We start from the raw sequence: 23,940 nt of genomic DNA, 5'->3' as shown, positions 1-23,940 counted from the left end.
GGACAATACAGTACCAAATCGGAGTCCAAAAAGAGAAGTCAGTGAGGAAAGCCAAAGGTCAAGTATAATAGAGTAATTAGAACAGAGACAGTAAAGAGCAAGTATACGCACGGCAATAACAAGCACTGGTGTGACTGGGAGCCAAGGCTATATAGGGAGGAAGAACCCGCCCATGGAGTTGACAGGACGGCAGGCCGTCAATCACAGGGCAAGGTCAGATTAACCATTAGAGGATCAGAACCAACTGAAGGTGAAGGAGATGGGTGTGGTGGGAAATCAATTACCAAAGAAAAGGCATAGGGCAGTGTTCAGACAGTGCAAAGAGAAACCAACAGAATAAATTACAACCGAACACATCTCCTGCGCCGCAGCATGCGGCCGGATGATGACACCAACGCCCGGATGGGCAAAGATGTTACAGCTATCATTCAGGATTTGGTCCAGAAGTTGATTGAGAGCATGCCAGGGAGAATTGCAGAGGTCCTGAAGAAGAAGGGTCAACACTGCAAATATTGACTTGCTGCATTAACTCATTCTAACTGTCAATATAAGCTTTTGTTACTCATAATATGATTGCAATTATATTTCTGTATGTGATAAAAACATCTGACAAACACACATAAAAACCAGAGGGCAGCAGATCATCCTACTAATATTATAAGTGTGAAAGTTTGTGTGTTTGGATGTTTGGATGTTTGTGAGTTTGGATGTTTGTTCCTCAATCACGCTAAAACGCCTGGACGGAGTTGCGTGCAATTTTCCACAAACATAGTTTTCCCTTAGGATTGAGTCACAGGCTACTTTTGGTGCCACTAAACAACATGGCTTCCTAGCAGGAGACTCACAAAAGCAGGACTCCTAGCCCCAGCTATAGACTCACACACACTGCCTGGCATTTCCTGCCTCAACTTGCCTGCACACTCCTTACTGTCACCTCAGGAGTAGCCCTCACTCTACTCACTCACATAACACATCACATTGTCTGTATCACTACATACACACTCACACACACTGCCTGGCATTTCCTGCCTCAACCTGCCTGCACACTCCTTACTGTCACCTCAGGAGTAGCCCTCACTCTACTCACTCACATTTACATATAGCTTTCCACTATATAACACATCACATTGTCTGTATCACGACATACACAATACAACACATCACATTGTCTGACACAATACAACACATCACATTGTCTGACACAATACAACACATCACATTGTCTGTATCACGACATACACAATACAACACATCACATTGTCTGACACAATACAACACATCACATTGTCTGTATCACGACATACACAATACAACACATCACATTGTCTGACACAATACAACACATCACATTGTCTGTATCACGACATACACAATACAACACATCACATTGTCTGTATCACGACATACACAATACAACACATCACATTGTCTGTATCACGACATACACAATACAACACATCACATTGTCTGTATCATGACATACACAATACAACACATCACATTGTCTGTATCACAACACACACAATATAACACATCACATTTGCTAGCCCACCAAACTTTTTAAAGCACTTTTACAGTTTCACACGTCTGTGTCCGCCCAATTCTCAAATCACCGCAGACGAAGTCGCGGGTAAAAGCTAGTGTGAAAATATAATATTTGTGTCATTCTCAAAACTTTTGGCCATGACTGTAGGTATATGACAGTGTTGAACATGGTGGATTGTGGAGAAGGCCTTCAGGTTGGGGGACAAAGCTCACCTGGTCACGGTGCACCAGAATAGACAGGTGAGAACCAAGACTGTTGGCAATCAGTTTTGCAAATACACAGTTGTGAATCTTTGCCCTCCTTGAAGATAACAGTCATATGAGCATGGAGGAAGGATGGGGGGAAAGGGTATCTAGCAAGACCACATAAAATGCCTTCAGCAAGAAGTGGCAGAGATCCGTGCAAAGGGTTTTGTGTTGGCAATATAGTCAGTGAGAGTGAGCGGATGATCAAGTTGTTGGTTAACAGTGTGGGGCAGGGGTAGATGATAAAGAGATTCATCATAGTCAAGAAAAGGCAAGATAATATTTGTGGTGAGATGAGAGACATGTTCTGTGGGATTTTTTTTTAAGTCATTCCTCTTTTATTCTCACCTAAAATGAACATGAAGATATAGGACACCATAGAAATAAGAGTTGAACCAATTTGCTTTTATTAGTTGGAAATGTGCAGGCTCGATAATGTTGGTTCAATATTTACTGTATCTTATGCCCATAGTTAACTAAAGACTAAAATCTCAAGGATTTATGTGCCAAACAAAAGCTCACTGTGCCATGTTCTCTTTCACTGTAACATTGTAGAATTAGAACAATTACATTCAATAATATGTAGCGAACATTGGTAACTACTATAAGACAGAAAGCCCTTTGTATTAAAAGGGAGGCAACTTAATAATTGAAATGTTTTCCTTATTAATGATCTCATTGTGTGCAAGATGTTCACTACAAAGTGATGGTTCCCTGTTGTATACTTCAGCTTCTGTCATTGATTTTCTGTGGAATAAGAAACATTTAGTTAATACTAAAAGAAATTTCTTGGCAACACCTATAATAATGGAGACCAAAAGTTTCCAAACAACCTAGCAAGGCTGGATTCACATCTGCAGCATACATGACATTTTTCTGGTTTGTCATAAGAACAGAAAAATGGAAAGAACATTGAAGATGAATCCATCCAATGATGGACACAAGACAGCCTAACAGGTCTCATTGAGTATAATGGAGTTGAGTATGCATTATAACATCTGTAATTTACAGGACAAAAGGTCCTTTTTAGGCCGGGCAACATGTGGTGTAAACGCGTAAAAAAATGCAGTGTTTTTCTAGCAAATCAATCCCCACTTTGTGGTAAAAAAATGTGCAGTGGAGACACTGCGATTTCCAAAACCGCTGCGGTTTTGGAAATCGCAGCATGTCAATTATACCTAAACTGAAAACAGTATAATTGAAGCAGAAAGTCCACAGAGGAAACCTTAAAGAGTCCCACCTCATGCTAATTAGAGTAAGACTAAGGCCGGGTTCCCATAGGAACTAACGGCTCCCGGAAAAAAGAACTGACCATCTCCCTTTGAAATCAATACGACCTCATAATCCTGACCAAAATACCCCATGTGAACTTACCCTAAGAAGCACAATTTAGAGAAATTGGCAAAACTTACCTACAAGATTGAGCAGCCATTGGCGTACATGCTGCATAAGACAGGCTTCCCTTGTTCAGGTTTTTATTCAGATTTTGTTGTTGTTTTTGAAGTCAAAACTAGGAGTGGAGCAGCAATTGTCTTATATACTATATTTTTTAGACTTTAAGAAGCACATTCTTAGCAAGAAAAAACCTTTCAACTGTGCTGGTCCTCATACCTCACAAGAAACAGCGGCAAAAGATGAAAAATTTTAATAACCTTTAATGATGTATTGATAATAGAGATGAGCGAATATGCTTGATCGAATACCTCTGCCACATAGCTCCCGTTGCAAAAACACTTCCGGGGCAACAAATTTTTACTGCCCTTCCCACCTTCCCTGGCGCAGGGAGCTATGCGGCCGAGGTATTTGATCGAGCATATTCGCTCATCTCTAATTGATATCACTGGTCAACACAAAAAAATCCTCAGGAAAGGTAATGTGTCTGTTTATGGACCAGAAGGTGTAATGGATGTAGGTAGATTTGTAGTGGGATAGGGTCCCAATCCGTACTCTATTGCATAAGGATCCCACTCAGAGTAAGTAGATTTTTCTTTATAATTGCGTTTATTTACAGAAAGGTGTATAATGCTTGGTGCAAAATAAACGTTTTCGGCCTAACCGGCCTTCATCAGACTCTACAAAATATATAAAAACAAAATGACAAAATGAAATGAGTGAGTGTCCCACCACAGCATCTATGTATATACATTCGTAACAAGTGAGCATAAGTTTGGCTATATACAATATACAACAACATCATCACGTCTAACATTAATCTTGGAAAATAGACAGAATTTCATAACAATACAGGGGTGGAACATTCCTGTGGCGTACATTCTGTTCATAATAGGATACAGAAATACTGTTTCGGCGACTCATCGTGTAGGTCCTTCGTCTCTAGTAGTGGTTAGTAGAGAAGTAAAGCGACATACTGAGAACTAGTTCCACCGTCAAAATAAGAAAATATAGAGTCCATATTGTGATGTATTATTCCTCTAAGCACCCCTATAAGGCATAAGTGAAGATAGGAAGGTAATTAGAGAAAAATATATAGATGAGCATACCATATGTTATCGTGTAACAAGTGTAGGACAAGGCAAATGTCCAAAGAGAAGGTGTTGGAACCTGCTGGGCGAAAGGATGAAATATGTCACTTGTAGTACATGTGGCTATATACACTCACCGGCCACTTTATTAGGTACACCTGTCCAACTGCTCGTTAACACTTAATTTCTAATCAGCCAATCACATGGCGGCAACTCAGTGCATTTAGGCATGTAGACATGGTCAAGACAATCTCCTGCAGTTCAAACCGAGCATCAGTATGGGGAAGAAAGGTGATTTGAGTGCCTTTGAACGTGGCATGGTTGTTGGTGCCAGAAGGGCTGGTCTGAGTATTTCAGAAACTGCTGATCTACTGGGATTTTCACGCACAACCATCTCTAGGGTTTACAGAGAATGGTCCGAAAAAGAAAAAACATCCAGTGAGCGGCAGTTCTGTGGGCGGAAATGCGTTGTTGATGCCAGAGGTCAGAGGAGAATGGCGAGACTGGTTCGAGCTGATAGAAAGGCAACAGTGACTCAAATAGCCACCCGTTACAACCAAGGTAGCCAGAAGAGCATCTCTGAACGCACAGTACGTCGAACTTTGAGGCAGATGGGCTACAGCAGCAGAAGACCACACCGGGTGCCACTCCTTTCAGCTAAGAACAGGAAACTGAGGCTACAACTTGCACAAGCTCATCAAAATTGGACAATTGAAGATTGGAAAAACGTTGCCTGGTCTGATGAGTCTCGATTTTTGCTGCGACATTCGGATGGTAGGGTCAGAATTTGGCGTCAACAACATGAAAGCATGGATCCATCCTGCCTTGTATCAACGGTTCAGGCTGGTGGTGGTGGTGTCATGGTGTGGGGAATATTTTCTTGGCAATCTTTGGGCCCCTTGGTACCAATTGAGCATCGTTGCAACGCCAAAGCCTACCTGAGTATTGTTGCTGACCATGTCCATCCCTTTATGACCACAATGTACCCAACATCTGATGGCTACTTTCAGCAGGATAATGTGCCATGTCATAAAGCTGGAATCATCTCAGACTGGTTTCTTGAACATGACAATGAGTTCACTGTACTCCAATGGCCTCCACAGTCACCAGATCTCAATCCAATAGAGCATCTTTGGGATGTGGTGGAACGGGAGATTCGCATCATGGATGTGCAGCCGACAAATCTGCGGCAACTGTGTGATGCCATCATGTCAATATGGACCAAAATCTCTGAGGAATGCTTCCAGCACCTTGTTGAATCTATGCCATGAAGAATTGAGGCAGTTCTGAAGGCAAAAGGGGGTCCAACCCGTTACTAGCATGGTGTACCTAATAAAGTGGCCGGTGAGTGTAATTTGGCACGCAACGTGGCAAGATGCTCACCTTCAGAATTTGCAGTTACGTATCAGACTGTTGATGTGTATAAATGTCAAAAGGATGCAGCTGACATCAGTAATGACTGGTTTAAATGCTGTGAAGAGTGGTAAATGAAAGATTATGAGCGGGGCGTCCGGGGCAAAAGAGATATCCTGCATGTATACATATACATATACACACATGCCTACACACACAATATATATGCACCAAATAACAGGCAATATTACCTGAATTAATAAGTCCCACTAGCTATGGGTGGCAAGGCATGGGTGATGCAGGTTGCCAAGGTTTAGAATCTATGGATAAAGATGGCCAAAATAAATAGCATATATATACACACATATATACCTTGTGAGGGAACAGGACGTAAGAGGGCTCCAGTCTCTTACCTTCTGCGGTATCTGCCTGTGCGTCCTATTTCATTGGTGGTGTGGTAGGGACTGAGCGTGGCTCGTGCTTTAAACCGCACCGAGCCGCGCCGGCAATGACATCATGATGCACGTGCGTGGCGCATCATGCCGTAAACAAACGTCGGGACCCGCCCCTTCACTAAGAAGGGAGCTGAGTCCGTGGTGAAGTGAGGCGGTCACGTGGGTGGTGCCCCCACGTGACGCTTGTTGCCGGGGAGACCCAGGACGCCTGTGGGAGTTGGGCACGGCGGACTGAAGCTACGGAGCCAGTCCTGCCTATGTAGCTAAATGGTATAAGGGCTCATAGATGGATATGAATGTAGGTGGAATGAATATGTATGGTGTGTGTGACGGCACAACATTATGAGTGGGGTATTGTTGCATCAGTATCACAGTAAAGTCAAAGGAAAATAAGAGAGATAGAGCATATGAGTATGGGATGATAAAAATAGTAAAGAGGAAAATAGAGAGGAAAATTAATAACAATGAATGAAAATGAATATAAAATGGAGGGTTATGTGAATAGAGTGGAATAGAGAATTGTGTGAACACCATGGAGAGTTATATAGATGAAGTGGAGAATTATGCAAATGAAGCAAGGTGAAGGAGAAGGACGAGAAATTGTAGAATTAGAGTAATCCAGTATTGCTGAAAATTGCAATACCATTTCTTTAGTAAGGACCAAGGATACCTGTATCACAATGTCACAAGTTCTAAGCATGCGGTTCTCTAGCGGCGGTTCTGAAACAGAGTAAAAGCATTTTAGTAATCAAGTCCAATATTACAAGAAAGCTGATATGTCGTATTCCCTATTAAGTCCCAGGGGTTCCATGGTTTGAAGGGTATATATCCAAAACGCCTCCCTTCTTTTCAGAAGGCGCACCCTATCTCCCCCTCTTCTGGGGGATTCCACTTGTTCCAAGACCTGGAACCTTAACTGCGCAATGTTATGGCCCTGATCAATGAAATGTGCTGGGATTGGCAGATGCGTTAATTGGCACCGGATGTTGGATTTATGTTGCCATATGCGGTCTCGCACACGCTGGGTGGTCTCCCCAACGTATGCGAGACCGCACGGACATTTGATCAAGTAAACCACATGTGTTGATTCGCAAGTGAAAAAACCAGGTGCAAGGAAGACACGACCCGAAAGAGGGTGGTAGATTTTGTCCCCTTTAACAATATTAGAACACTGGAGGCAACCCAGACAGGGGAAAGTGCCCCTCCTGGGTGTATCCAGGAATGTCTGTTTGGGGATTCTCCGGTCGGAACCTAAATCCGCCCTCACAATGGTGTCGTATATTTCTGGGGCGCCTATAGCAGGGCATAAATCCATTTTGGAACTCCTCCTCTGCTGCTAGTCCTCTGGACGCAGATCTGAGTTGAAATCGGACATACCGTATAATGACTGCTGCGGGTGCCAGGGGTCGGCACACGGTGGTGGTCCAAAACCATTTTTCAATTTGGCCGGGCCCCTGACACCAGTAGCAGTAATACTGGCCTATCGGCAGCCCTGATCAGATATATCATTCATCATATGCCACTTTGATCTGAAACCTGATTTAGAAATATGTAGAGACTCCCTTTATTCATTATGAATTTATAATATTTCTTCTCCAACCATTTCTTTTTAACTGTGTATAACATGTTCTGCATACTGTGTGACTTGATGCCTGCACTAAAGTAATGACAGTATATAATGTTAAAAATATCTTTATCAATCAAAATTTACTATATATTGTGTAGACGCGATAAAAGTCCTCTAGAAACATGTAGAAAAATAAAAACTTTCATATGTAGTATAAAACATAACTTGCTGCACTATCATCTTTATGCGTTTTGTTGGGTTTCTATTTTTGCAATTTTTTTGTCTGAAGCCCTATTATTTCTGTGAAAAAAGAAACCTGAGGCAGACTCAATAGGATCCATCAGGGATTATCATGGTTCCGCTCATCAGGGAATGTAAACAGAGCCTATAGGATAGAAAGTACTATTGCATTTATTTCAACATGTAACTAAAAATACTTCCAATTCCATGAAACTTAAGCTACATCCACTGAAGCTAGAGCTAGTAAAGTATTCTGATTGCATTTCACACTTATTATTATTACGTGATGATCTGATTATTTCCCTATTAATCGTTTCATATTTGCTGAAGCTTTTATTAACAAATGTGAAATAGGAGCCATAAGATGTTGACAGAACTGATATGTCCTCTTGGTTTCGTAATTAACATGGAATATTATTAGAAAATCTTGCTTATTAAATACATATAAGACAAAGGGGCAGTTGACTAGCATATTTAGCAATATAAGCAATCATTTGTCCTACTAACAAATGTTACTAGCTAATGGAAATCTATGTCATCAGTCACATAATTTATCACACATCAACATTTTTTAATTTATTAAATCCTACAGATTTAGTAGAGCTTTAAAGCATAACTAAACTTTTATTGTGTCATTAATACATTTTGTAATATACTTTCTTAACAATTTTTGGCTTCTGAAATTCTGTATCCTGCTTCTCACTATGGGCTTGTATGTGTAAAGAAAGGAATATGAAGATAGGTGTGCCTCAGGCAACTTAGGATATTTATTGCATATAAATATCCCGATTGCAAATGTATAGGTAATCAGTGATATGGCTGGAAATAGTACAGACAGAATGGCAACCTATCATATTAAAGTTATATATTTTTTGGGCAAGGTAGCTCAAAAGCAGCAGTGGTGCAGAGCCAACCAGTCAGAGACAGTGACACAAAATCTGTAGCAAACAGGTTTATTTAGAAAAAGAGCAAAATAAATAATTCTTTACTTCAAGCACAAAAGAATCAAAGTAAAACTTTGCCTTAACTTCAGGCAAAAGAATGTCAAACAAAATCCTGTCCATCTGAGCACTAATTAAACAATAAAGTATTAACTGTACGTGTGGCTTACTAGCAACCACACGAATAAACGAAAATAGCGCAATACAGTCTCGCCAGACTCTCAGTGTGTCAAGACAGACCCAGACATCTCCTCTCACTCCCAGGATCTGCAGGTCTGCAGTTTATTATGGCCCAGTAACAAACCTGGGACCTACACCTAGGGCTGAAGACCACTCAAGACGTGCACTGAACCACACACATATGTCAGAAATCTGGAGCTGATATATTGGGACCCCAGCACTTTGCCTGTCATCTTCTCACTATATATATATATATATATATATATATATATATATATATATATATATATATATATAAACAATCCAGTCGGTCAGCAACTTGTATGAATGGAAAATGTCCTTTTATTGGAAAAAGCAGTACACCACGTATCGGTCCACACTGGGACCTTTTTCAAGTGCAAAAAAATTTTTGCACTGGAGAAAGGTCCCAGTGTGGACCGTTGCATGGTGTACTGCTTTTTCCAATAAAAGGACATCTTCCATTCATACAAGTTGCTGACCGACTGGATTGTATATATATATATATATATATATATATATATATATATATATATATATATAGTGAGAAGATGACAGGCAAAGTGCTGGGGTCCCAATATATCAGCTCCAGATTTCTGACATATGTGTGTGGTCCAGTGCAGGTCTTGAGTGGTCTTCAGCCCTAGGTGTAGGTCCCAGGTTTGTTACTGGACAATAATAGATTGCAGACCTGCAGATCCTAGGAGTGAGAGGAGATGTCTGGGTCTGTCTTGACACATTGTGATTGTTTTTTCTATTGCAAACCCTTTTGCCTGGAGAGGGGTGTCTGCCGTGCAATTTGTGGGATATTCCCCAGATTTGCTGGGGCTGCTGCAATTTTTTTTCTTTAAAAAAAAAAAAATATATATATATATATATATATATATATACACACACACACACACACACACTAACATATTGTTGTTTGACACGACCCTCTCCCAATCTCATTTTTCCTGCTTTAGGTCGTGGCCCCGCATGGAGTAAACACTGCGGTTTGACAGTGGAATAAACGACGTGGCAATAGCTAATTCCCTCCACACAATGCAGAAAAATATGCACGACGGAAATGTGGTAATTTCCAAAACCATCACGTTTTTTGAAGTCACAGCATGTCAATTATATCTATGGAAACGCTGGCAGTTTTCCTATAGGCATAATTAAAACCGAAAGTCCACAGAGGAAACCTCTGTGGACTTTCTATGAAAAGCACTGTGGGAAAAACAGGGTAGAGCTCAATACAGAAACAAGGCATAGAGGAAATAAATGCAGGATTTACTAGAGAGGAGCTATAAATTGTTAATATATTATATTACAATGTAATATGCACAAATACTGACAGAAAATCAAAAGTTGTTCCAAAGTTTAGTTATACTTTAAAGAGCACATTCAAATGTAAAACAAGTTCTCAAAAAAGAATAAAATGAATGAATATAAGAAATATATCTTACTAAAGAAAAATGCTTTGTTCTCCATTTATCAGTCTGTTACTTATAACATAGAAGTCTATGGAAGGGAGAAGTGGCTGCTAGTAACACATACAGCAGTTTCATAGTTCTGCTACACTTTGTACCTAAGAGACCTGTTTTGACTCTACTATATCTAGTAAGATAATGATGTACCAATGTAAAGAATAAGGCAATATATCAGTCACTGGAGATCAGTATATCCCCCCTCCCTTCTACCTGAATAAGGCTCTGTCTCAGTACCAAATGAGGAAATAAATTAATTACTAGCCAACAACAGCCTCCTCCTCCCGTTCTATCCATAGACTTCTGTGTGTGAAGCTAGATAGGGATATATATTTCTATTAGAGGTATTGTAAGAGTCTGTGTGAAGGAATGGAGGAGGAAAACAGGCTAGAAAGTCTAAAAATATATTACAAGGTTTCCGTATTGTTTATTGCAGGTTGTTTTATTAGTAGAGATTTATTAATAATGTTGTTTCTCTTATCAAATCTGTGTCCCAGTGTCCATAGAACCATACTAGACACCAACAATGCTTGGAAGACCCCATTTGCTATAATGGAATCCATTGGGTGTCTACTCTTTGAAACTGAAACTGGCAAACAAAAAAGTCATATTTGCAGCACTGTTTTGTCCAACGTTTTTCAGTAGTACGCAGCCTTAGAGAAACTGCTTGGATCCCAGACTGCTTTTACACTGTTGAAATATATTGGAGCAGTGAAAGAATTTGTGTTGCTGTTTCTATGTAGCTCACCACGGATTAGCTGGATACAGTACAATTTTTTTCAATGACATTTTTATTGAGCTTTTGAAATCCAGCAAAGTAGGTAAGTTAGCAGGGCATTCAGTGTAATTTCTGATGAAAAGAGCCCTTTAAGATACTACAGAGGGGAAAATATGTTAATTCACAAAGCATATAATTTCATATTCTTACTGATAAATAACTGTTTATTTGTCAAGAGCTGCACAGATCAGCTATAAATGCATTACACCAGGGAAGTTGTTGGACAAGCAACAAGTACATAATAATAGGTGTATGCAGACAGAATATAGACTAGTCAAGAACATCAATAAATACCAAAAATAAATACATAAATAAAGCAAAGTGTACACCAATTTCTAACATGTTGTGCCTCATTGTAATATACACCGATCACTCTATGAACCTGTTCAGTGCCATTTTGCCACACTTTGTTAGCTCTTTAAACCTCAACTTTTTCCTACAAATCATTCCCTTTTCCTGCTCTTCTGAATAAATGGCATCACATTAAAGGGATTGTCAAGGAATTGGATCAACCCTTGTGGAGGTTGGGGGAGATGTAGGATAAAAAAAGCATACTCACTTATCCTTGGCACTCCATTGCTCACCGCCAGTGTTCAGTCTCATCCTCAGGGCTGCTTTAACCATAGATGCAATGGTTCAGCTGCATCAGGCCCTATGGTTGTGGGGCCCCCCTCAGCTGGATCGAGTTGAGGCAGTTAAATACTATAGTGGAGCAAGGAGCTGCTAGCTCCGTGCTCCATTATTCAGCCTTCGGCTGATAATGTCTGAGACTTGGAACCACATGAAGCAACAAACACCGAGCCACAGACATTATATTCGAAGCCTGAAGTTCCACAGGAATGTGGTTCAGTGGGGCATGGGAACTTAAGTTATCGGGGGGCATTGGGGGACCCACTTTCAAAAAGTTTGCACAAGACCCCTCAATGCATTAAAACAGCCCTGCTCATTCTGTGTTCTTGCCGCTGGAAGTCCCACATGTCCACTCAGTGGCCTCAGTGGTTGCTGGTAAGGAACTAGTTAATAGAGCATCAGGGAAAGGTGTGAATACTTTTTTTTAATTTTACACCTCCCCATCCTCCACAGTTAACTTTTGCTAGTGAAACCCCCAACTAACCCCATGACAAAGTCACCAGGAACCACTGACATCTGTCAAAATGGTGTTGCTATGGAGAATGTTTGGTAAGGTAGATAATTCAAGGTCAATAGATCTGCAACAATAAGGTAAGCATGGATAGAATATTCTGTATTATTATGGGAACCATGCTGTACAGGTCTTATTACAATACATAGGACAGCAATTCAACTCTTGAACTATTGTGTGTATAGAAAATAACATTTTATAAAATAATATATAACATTTTATAAAATAATATATAACATTTTATAAAATAATATTAAAAAAATTCATAGAACTTACAGCAGAAGTTAGGAGTGGCAAAGCTTGTGGCAAAGCGGCCAGTGGAACATATCTCTGCTTGTTCCAGTGGATGTCCTTGCCACGCATGACCACTAAGGTCAATCAGTAGCCTCAGGAAGGAACCAGGATATCTCAGTTATTGTATGTGAGTGACATCTCTGTTTTTTTCCTTAGGCTGCTGATTGGCCTCAATGGTCATGTATGACGCGGACTTCTGCCGGAACAAAAATATCTGTTATAGGGTTTCTTTCAGGGCTGAATTAAAGCATTTTGAGGATTTTTGGATATGAGGATTTTTATTTATTTTTAATTCATGGTGGATGACTTCATGTTACATATCTTCTATTGTGAACTCTAATAAACTTTGTTACCTTTGCAATAACACAGTCTTCAGTGTGTCCCATGATCTTGCCATACATGGCAACTTGGTTGGAGCACCCTACCAGACAGTGCACCACCGATTCTTCATTGAGTGCGACACCATTGCTATTTTACTCTATCCTGTGGATAGGTCATCAGTATGAAGACCCCATTTGGAGCTGTGAACCTCTTTTAATGGCTCCCTTTGCCTCTTGAAAAATGTCTGAAACTAACATGCTAGTCAACTAATTTGAGAACTCTATAACTGTCAAGATCATTGCCTCTTAAAGTTCTACAGTTTTCCAGTTACATCTAAGTCTGCCTGAGTTATTCCATTATTGAAACATTCCAACATCAAAAAACACAAAATCCTATATTTAAAGGGCACATTGTACCAAATCAACCTATTGTTTTTTTTTAAATGTAGGTTGCGAGCCCCACATAGAGCTCATAATGTACATTTTTTTTCCCTATCAGTATGTCTTTGGAATATAAATCCATACAATCACGGGGAGAACACACAAACTCCTTGCAGGTGGTTTTTTGCCCTTGGCAGGATTAGAACACCAGGACTCCAGCGCTTCAAGGATGCAGTGCTAACCACTGAGCCACCATGTGGCCCCTCAACCAATTGTATAGAAATCTGGGCTTTCACAGTACTAAAATAATGGGAGGTTATGCAAACATAGGAGGTTCCTGCATATCAACAAAGAAAATAAAATCACTCAAAGACAATAATTATACATAATGTTCATAAACCAGTTTTACCAGACCAGTCACAAAGCTATAAAATCTTTGAATACACTTTTCATATCTAATATGGAAAAAAAATCTCATCTTTGTAAAGCAGATACTGTATGTAAGCAAGGATGATATATGGACAAACCAATGTACTTCTAAAGTCAATACTACTAAAAATCTATTTATGTGACATGAAGAGGCACTTTGATGATTTTTTAACCCTGTAGATTCTACATTGTAAGTTTAATTAAGTAAAATAGCCTTTTTAAAGCCTATTCAGGCATGTCATTATCTCAAAACCACTGACACCAATGATACACTCCCTTTAAGACTGAGTCCCCACATTGCGGAAATGCAGTTTTTTTTTTGTTGTTGCAGATTTTGTTGCAGTTTTTTTAGCCAAAGTCAACAGTGACTACAGAAGGAATGGGTAATCATTAGAGATGAGCGAACAGTAAAATGTTCGAGATTCGATATTCATTTCGAGTAGCCCCTCAATATTTGACTACTCAATCGAATATCGAACCCTATTATAGTCTATGGGGGGAAAATGCTCGTTTCAGGGGTAGGCAACGTTCGATCAAATTACACTTACCAAGTCCACGAGTGAGGGTTGGGCTGGATCCTCCGGGAAGTCTTCTCCTTGCAGCGTCTTCGCGGCATCTTCTGGCTCTGAATTCACTCTGCCAGGCATTGGGCCTTTGCAGAGCCGACTGCGCATGTCTGCACTACAAGCGATGCCTGGCAGAGTGAATTCAGAGCCGGAAGACTCTGCACGGAGAAGACTTCTAAAGGTAGGAGAAGAACCAGCGTTGATTGGCCGACTGTATAGCATTCGGCCAATCAATGCTGGTTTTGCATCGAACTTTTATATTCGAATAGCGAGTGGTACTCGATCGAGTACGAGTATTTCGAATACCGTAGTATTCGATCGAATACCTACTCGATCAAATACTACTCGCTCATCTCTAGTAATCATTACAAAGCTCTTATACTTCTACCTTTTGTTCTATCCACTCCTGGCTTTGGCTAAAAAAAAAACAACAAAATCTGCAACAGAAAAGCTGCATTTGTGCAATGTGAGGCCTTAGCCTAAGTCCTGTCCTTTGCTAAGCCATGAGCCATTTGCTGGTTTCTGATCACAGATTAAAATTCTGCAGCACTCGCTAATCATGTATATTGAAAGTTTATTAGTAAAAAAAAAAATTAAGAAAAAGACTTAAGCAGTGGAATCAACATGTGAAGGTTAATAAATTAATATGCCATAACTTAACAGGTGGCAATTCCAGCAGAGACAGACAGATGAGGACCCCTATGTGGGAACAAGACAGAGGATCTGCACCCATAGGATTAACAACTAAATCACTAAAGAAACTAATCACTAAACAAAAAACAAAAAAAGTACCTAAAACATCTTCAGTGAGACATTTTATCAAGAAACTGTGTTGTCTCACAACATATGTGTGGGACTGTTACATTGTACCAAAACATTACAGTAAAGCAATTTACCAACAAATTGTGTTGTCTGATAATTCATTTGTGAGACTGTTACACATGAATTATCAGATAAAACAAAAAAAAACCTATAATTTAACTTTTATTATAAAAATTAAATAAAATAGTACCTGAAATGACCCAGAGACAAAACTTCTCTTAGGAATTCAACTTCAGTCCCAGTGCTCTCAGCTTGGATAGCAGTTGAAGATTCTGCAACAGGAGCAGAGCAGACAGGTTCTGGACCTGAATCTAAACCCTGAGTGTCTTCCCTAGTGCCATTCCCATACCAGGCCTTGAGTAACAGCTTCTTTTTTTGACGCCTTCACCTTCAATGCTCAATCCCCCAAGGAAAGAATGAATCTTCTGGAGGACCATACTAGAGGAATGGAGGTGAGAGGTGCTATTGTTGATGACACTGACCAATTGAGAAATTTGGATGGCTTTTGACAGTTTACCCACTTCAGATAATGACCATGTGCCACTACCTTCACGTGGTCATTAAAAGCTTTTTTAAGACTTATCAATAAGACTGTCCAAGAGTTTGGAGGAAGATTGGACCATGTAGAGTCCAAGATGAGTGAATTTGCAACATCACACAATGAGCTCATAAATGCAAATTATAAGCTTGATTCAGAAGTAGAACGTCCCAAAGATAAATGTGTTGACCTAGAAGATAGGTCAAAAAGGAATAGCATTAGGTTAAGAAGAATTATGGAATCCATTACTTCAAAGTGAGCTATTATTTGCAGAAACCTATGAAAATCCTCCTACCGCAAAGTACAACCCAATACATTGGGCACACAGATTACCTTGACCCAAACATCTGGATAAAAATGTTGCCTCCAAGTATGCATGTCTTCCATATAAAAGAATAATTAATTGCCTCTGCATGGGAATGCAAACAGTTACTTCACCCATATACACAGCTACTGTTTACACAGATCTATCTGCCATTACTTTGCAACAAAGACGACACCTGGCAATGGTAACATTTGCCCTTAGAAACAACAACATTCCATGTAAATGGGGTTTTCCTGTTCATCCTGGTCCACAGGAACAAAGTGATTCATGCCATTCGAAACCTAGATGAAGGTACCACCATACTTTGAAAGTGGAACATACAAGATACCTCCACAGCGATACCCAAAGAGTAATCTCCTGACAAATTGGAAAAAGATTAGAGGATTGTGAAATGCCACAATTGAGTTTCCACCAGGTATCACCAACACTAGACTAGGCGGCTATAACCCTATCTCAACCTCATTCTGTAACAACTAACTCCCCCCAGATATGTTGCCATTTATCCATTCAAGCTTTTGCCACAAAATGTTTACGATATATTCCATGCAATGTTTTTTATGCCATTTTCAAGATTGCGGTTTCTATGTTATCTGTTATGGTGCATTTTTAGGTATTGACCTTTACTTGTCTTTCTGGAATGGCTGAGTGACATATGTTAACATTTCTGGTGCCCTCTTGTTTTCTGGTTGGGTCATAAAGCACTTGATAATAATTAATATAGCCTACTTAAATGCTAGGGAACTTAGCCCTCAAAACCAAACATGGTTCTGGAAGGAAGCAAAACTACTTTCTTGTTACATTATATGTGCACAGGAAACACATCTTCTAGAAAGGGATACTTGTAGGTTAAACATATCTTCCATTCTTCACAAGTTTCTAAAGGTAGAGGTGTTCTCTTTGCCTTTAAGAACTCTGTGGCATTCAAGCTCATCAAACCAGTTAGTGACAATGAAGGGACATACTTGCTTATCATATGTGATCTCAATAATGTCCCTAACACTATGGATTCACTCTCCAAGAAGAGGCCCACTTAGACTTTGTAGAAGCTTACTGAGAATGGCTCGCAAACATCAGCAGACCCATCTTATATTGTTTAGCGACTTCAATGTTGTCCAGATCCCTCTGTAGATTCTAGATTGAATATCAGACACCCTGCATTGGTATTGAAAGAGATATTATAGCAGGAAGATTTTTATGACTGTAATGACTGCTGTATAGATCATAATACAGAGATCAATTATACTCATTTTTCCCCAGTCTATAATAGCTATTCCTGTATTGATTTTTTTTTACTACCTATAGATTCGCCTCTGTAGTTCCATCCATTACCATGGAAAATATCAAATGGTCTGATTATGGAGCAATAACTATTACAGCTAGGAGAACAATCTGTTCAGAACCCGATTTACCTGTGGCGGTGTATTCCTTATTTATTATCACATCAATTATATAGAAAACACCAACGAAAAAAACTAAATAGTTGAATTCTTCCAATTCAACCAACCAACCATCTACCAATGATCCAGTGTCATTATGGAATACCTCTAAGGTTTTCATTAGAAGCTTCATAATAAAGTTTGGTCACAGAGAGAGAAAAAACTTAAGGAGGTCACTAGCTATGCACTTTTACAAAAAATAAAAGCAGTAGACAACATTAGTAAAAATCACCAGACACTAACACAGGCCCAGCAGCTCATATTGCTAAGACAACAACTTAGTCACTTCTTTTTCGACAGACTAAGGCTAAGGCCACATATAGAAATGCACAACAAATAGACACTGTGGAAAAGACCGAGGTGGAAACACATCATGTTTTTTTCTGCAATGTTTTTCTTTGCAAGTTTTCCTCTGCAGATTTTCTGCTTCTATTATACGGTTTCCACAGGTATAATTGACTATGTTTTGATTTTCCCCTTTGGATTTTTTTCTGTTATATATAGATGGGGTTAGCGAGAATCCCATCCACTTTGCAGGTACTGTAAACTGTAAAAAATAGCAAAAAAATGCAGTATTTTTGCAATGTGGGGCCATGGCCTAAAAGGATTAAAGCAAGTTATAAGTTGGCAAACTTTTGGCTTCTTCTAAAGTCCAAAATTCCCTTTTTTCTATACACCAATGGGAAAGATAAACTATATACTCCAGAATCCATTGCCAAAAGATTTAGAGATTATTATTCTTCACTGTGTAACATAAAAGAGGAAGTATTTCTGACCCAGCCTTCCTTATTAGATGTTAATAACTTTTTATCACATATTAATCTCCCTAAACTAACGTAATCACAGTTTATGAATTCCCCTTTGACAGAACTAAAAATTGCACAGATCAATAAGGATTTATCATCCAACAAATCTCCAAGACTCGCTGGTGTATCTCAATTTTTGATACTTTGGAAAACTTTTATTTTTGAATAAAAATCAATGAAACTAAGGTAAGGCTAGGTTCCCATATACACTGTGTTTCCGGTATTCTGGTCTATTGACTATAATGGGATCCATCAAGTGGCAGTCAGAAGTAAAATTTAACTGAAATCTCTGGACAAGAAAGTTGGGTCTTCTGGGTCCCTCTTGCACCGGACAGACACCCGGTGCAGATGTGAACCCAGTGTATATAGTCAATTACATCTAAATGTATTTCCCTATTGCTCCATATGTTATACAATAAGTAAATATTAACATTGATTTTTACCACGTATGACAAAAACCTGTGCTTCTATAGCAGTGATGGCGAACCTTATAGAGACCGATGACCAAACTGCAACCCAAAACCCAAAACTGTGTACATCCACGTTGCGGACAATTATGGACCAGCAGAATACGGTAGTGTGAATGGGGCTTTACAGAGCTTTCAATGATACAAACAACTTTGAACTGAAAGGTAGACATTTGCATTTGGCACTTTTAAACAATTAATATTCACTATTTACATTGCACAAATCTGTTTAATAGTGACCGTGCAATGTTATTACAGCCTGTAATAATATCATGTCTGCTATAAAACAGATACTGTGAAGGGACCCCACACAGTACAATCTGCCCCACAGTGGCCCTGACACAGTATTATATGCTCTACAGTACACCCCCATCCCCCTACACACAGTACAATCTGCTCCACAGTGCCCCCCACACAGTACAATCTGCCCAAAAGTGGCCCCTACACAGTATAATCTGTTCCACAGATGAGTGCCCACAGAGGGCTCTGAGTGCCACCTCTGGCACACACGCTATCAGGGTTCTATAAGTTAGCTGTTACAGATGAGCGTTTTATAAATTTTATACACAGTATTTGACTAGTATGGTTATTTGCATAAGGCTGTAAACACCAAAGTTGTGGAAGATGCACACAGTCTACATCAAATTTTTAATCTTTATGTGTCTTATTTCATCATGTCTTAAATCTATCCAAGTGTAGAATGACAGTCTGCTACACAGATTAATTTAAGCCTTATATATACTTAGTATTTTCTTAATCCTTGAAATGACATTTTAATGTTTTCCTCTGTACACTTATAACAAAGGACAATATTTATAAAGATAATTCCAAACAGTCTGCAAACAAAGCATTTAGAGCAGTGTTTCCCAATCTTTTCAGATTAAAGACACACCTGAAAAAAAAAAAATTCTTCGGCACACCCCTACCAAACAGTTTTTACCAAAAGACAATAAACATCTTAAGTAGAGATGAGCGAGTACTGTTCGGATCAGCCGATCCGAACAGCACGCTCGCATAGAAATGAATGGACGTAGCCGGCACGCGGGGGGTTAAGCGGCCGGCTGCCGTCAAAGCGGAAGTACCAGGTGCATCCATTCATTTCTATGGAGCGTGCTGTTCGGATCGGCTGATCCGAACAGTACTCGCTCATCTCTAATCTTAAGGCTTTCTTCTCAAAAAAAAAAAATATTATCCACAATTGTAGATAGACTCATCCATAAATTCATTCAGCAGTTCTTCAGTTTGTCATCCTCTCCTGTAGTGCACTGTCTGCAAATTCTCTCCATAATCCTCAGCAGTCTTCCGTATTTGCGGATTTGCAAAAAAAACACGGAAGGCTAGTAGTGATGTCACTTCTGAAATAGGTCACATGACAGTCCTGACTCTGTTTCTTGGAGCATTTTTGATGGTTTGATAGGTGTGTTGGATTCCTTTGCTCATTACACACACATTTCTGGCTTTAATCCCTGTAAACCTGCCTTTCGCTCATGCTATAGTCTCCTAGACTGGCTTGTGTTTTGGCAATTTTTGCCCGGAAAACACATTTAGGTTAAGGCCCCACGGGATGACCCGCTGCTATAAAGCACTGCGGGAAAAAACGTGGCAGGAACGCATCATAGTTCTTCTTGCAGTGCTTTAAACAGAAAGTTTGCGGCGTTTTCCTTCGTAGACTTTCTGTTACAATTATATCTTCCATAGATATAATTGACATGCTGCGATTTCCAAAAACGTGCCAGTTTTGAAAATTGCAGCATGTCTGTGCTACGGTTTTTACCACAAAGTGGGCATGGGATTCACAAGAATCCCATCCTCTTTGTAGTTACTGTAAAACACCACAATTTTTCCCGTGGCGATTCTGGCCCATGGGGCCCCGGCCTATCTGCAACTCAGATAGGATTCTAGTGAATCCCATGCACACATCGTGGAAAGACATGCATAGTGGACACGTTTCAATTTCCAAAACCATTACGGTTTTGGAAATCTCAGTATGTCAATTATGTCTGCAGTGGTGATTCCCTCTGGGTATAAGTGAAGCAGAAGGTCTGCTGAGGAAACCTCTGTGGACTTTCTGTGAAAAGCGATTAAGGAAAAACTGTAATGTATTTCCACTACAGTTTCTCTCACAGCACTTTTTTGCTGTGGCCAGCTTCATGGGGCCTTAGGCTAAGGCGGTTTTTGTCTTAAGAGTTTAAATCGTGTCTTTATATTAATTTTTTTTCTTTTTTGTAGAAATTTTGATGATTATTTTTTTAGTTTTCCATGTCAATATATATGTTTATATTTATTTATTTTTTTTAATTCACCTATTTTCCCTCTGGCTACTAAGCCTCATATTAGACTGATGCTTGCCAATTTTGTAGTGGTTTTCTTTGCAGTAGTCACTGCACATACATCACCAGTCATTTTCATTCAGGAGCCCCATTATACAGCTACCTACAAATATTACCTGATGTTTTTTACAAATTCCTAAAATGTTACCAACTAAGATTTCGTCAGTATGAGCCCACACAACAGCAGGCCTAATACAGCAGCAAGATGATTGTAGAGTGAATGAGAAGATGGGGCTTATTGAGCAGAGATACTGGTATGGCTTCTATATTGATTGATCATACTTTCCTTTGGTAGCACAACCCCTTTAAGCAGAAATTAACAGTGTTCAATAAATACAATTGATCTTCACTTTATATTTTGTGTAAGGGAGTTTAGTCAGTCATTTTTCCATCTATGTATCATTATTTATTTTAGCGATTATGAAATCAATGGATAAATAATGAAAAAATGAAATAAATGAAGCCTTGCATTTACATGTCTATACTGATCCAAGACTGAGCAGACAGTCAAGAACTGACTCCAAGCACGCAATATCGTAACTTATTATCTATTTCTCTGTTCTTTACAAGAAGTAACATGTCTACTCAACAGTAGTGTATTAAAAGCAACACAAAAACCTGCCTTGAGCTTCCCTTCTTAGAAGCATCCACCCATAACAAATAAAGTCATTTTACTTGGAAGGAACGCAGGTTTGTACAATATTTATTGCTAATATTTAATATCCATGGAAACATTATAAATCTGTCAAACACCTGCAAATTCTTAGTAGTTTTACCCTTTGCCTACAAAATGTCCGTACATGAAAGGTCGCAACAAATTCATGCACAATATTCAGAAATTTATAGATTGCTTTCAAAATAATTGAGAATTCTTCAAAAGCTACTCCAAATAAGATTTTTGCATCAGCCAGCATGGTAAACATGATACAAGCCCTAAATTACCATTACCACTATTTAAATTGTATGACTGTAATAAGGGATGTCATGCACGTTGGGGGAAGTCAAACATTAATAATTGTTAGTGCATCTAACACTAGCGGGGGAATCCTACTAATATTATAAATGATCCACCTTGGCCACCACACAGTATAATATGCTCCACAGTGGCCCCCACACAGTATAATACTCCACAGTGGCTACTGCACAGTATAATATGCTCCACAGTGGCCCCCACACAGTATAATACTCCACAGTGGCTACTGCACAGTATAATATGCTCCACAGTGGCCCCCACACAGTATAATGCTCCACATTGGCCACCGCACAGTATAATATGCTCCACAGTGACCCCCACACAGTATAATACTCCATAGTGGCCGCCAACACTGTGCATATACTGTGCAGATATCCACAGGAAGAGCAGGTAAGTATAATAGGGCTGGGGACAGGCACCTTTCCATGACATTTTGGGTGCGGATATCCATTAGAACAAGACACCAGAACATCAGCGGAAAGGCAAATAAATGAATATGTGTAGATCATATACCTACATATATTTACAGTAAAACTAAAAAAAATTAATAATAAATGTTATTTAGAAAGTTGGAGGGGGGAAGGCTTGTGATTAAAATAAAGATTTATCATGGGCAACCCCTTTAAATATGTTATCATAAAGCTACGATATGTTTAAAATATTTGATTATGTTGTTAATAGAGATGAGCGAACAGCGTTTGATCGAGTACATGTTCGATCGGATATAAGAGATAAGATAAGATAATCCTTTAAAAGTCTCACAATGGGGAAATTTCAGTGATACAGTTTCATGGATGGTACAGTAGTATATAACAAGAAAGAAACACATACAAGCTCATGGCAGATAGAGAAATCCCAGGAATCATAGCAACTAAAAAGAAAGAAACACAGACACACTGCAGGATCATTTAGTTCTCTGTGCAGAGTGATGTTAATAATACAGCCCGACCGTGGTTGAAGGACACGAGGAGGGGGGTCACAGCATGTAGATATAAAAGGCAGAAACGTTTTTGCAGAGGTGGGGGACATATGCAGCTATCATGATAACATGTGGCAGTTCCTTTGGTAGGTAGTGATATCTCCTGCTCACAGCTGATAGTTCGGTATCTTGCATCAGCGCTATTGTTCCTTAACCACAATAAAATGGCCCAAATGTCCTTCATCACAAGCCCTCCCTTTCTTCTTACCACTGTGTTCTACTGCCCAAAGAAGTCTGAAGCCATCCAGGTAGACAGGGTGCTGCTCTCTTGCCAAGCTTCCATAAACTCATGGGGTAGGTGGGTGATGGTAGGTTCCCAGGCTGTAACAGAGTCCCACGTGTCCACAGTAAAAGAAAGAAATACCAGTCAGCTGTAGGTATCTTCACACATTAGCAATAGACGCCAAAAATCATCTCCTTGAAAGAAGAAGTCCACAATTCCATGTAGGTTTTTCCTCCAGCTTTGTCTGTCTCATGGTGACCATGTGGTTCTTAGCTCGTGGGGGGATGGTAACAGGTACATGTTAACACTAGAGATGAGCGAACACTAAAATGTTCGAGGTTCGAAATTCGATTCGAACAGCCGCTCAATGTTCGTGTGTTCGAACGGGTTTCGAACCCCATTATAGTCTATGGGGAACAGATACTCGTTAAGGGGGAAACCCAAATCCGTGTCTGGAGGGTCACCAAGTCCACTATGACACCCCAGGAAATGATGCCAACACCTCTGGAATGACACTGGGACAGCAGGGGAAGCATGTCTGGGGGCATCTAACACACCAAAGACCCTCTATTACCCCAACATCACAGCCTAACAACTACACACTTTACACACTCAATACCACCTCTCTGACA

Source organism: Leptodactylus fuscus, chromosome 2 (genome assembly GCF_031893055.1).
Source record: "Leptodactylus fuscus isolate aLepFus1 chromosome 2, aLepFus1.hap2, whole genome shotgun sequence".
NCBI classification, from domain to species: Eukaryota; Metazoa; Chordata; class Amphibia; order Anura; family Leptodactylidae; genus Leptodactylus; species Leptodactylus fuscus.
The sequence above is the reverse complement of the archived record's forward strand: the minus strand, read 5'-3'. Positions refer to the sequence as shown.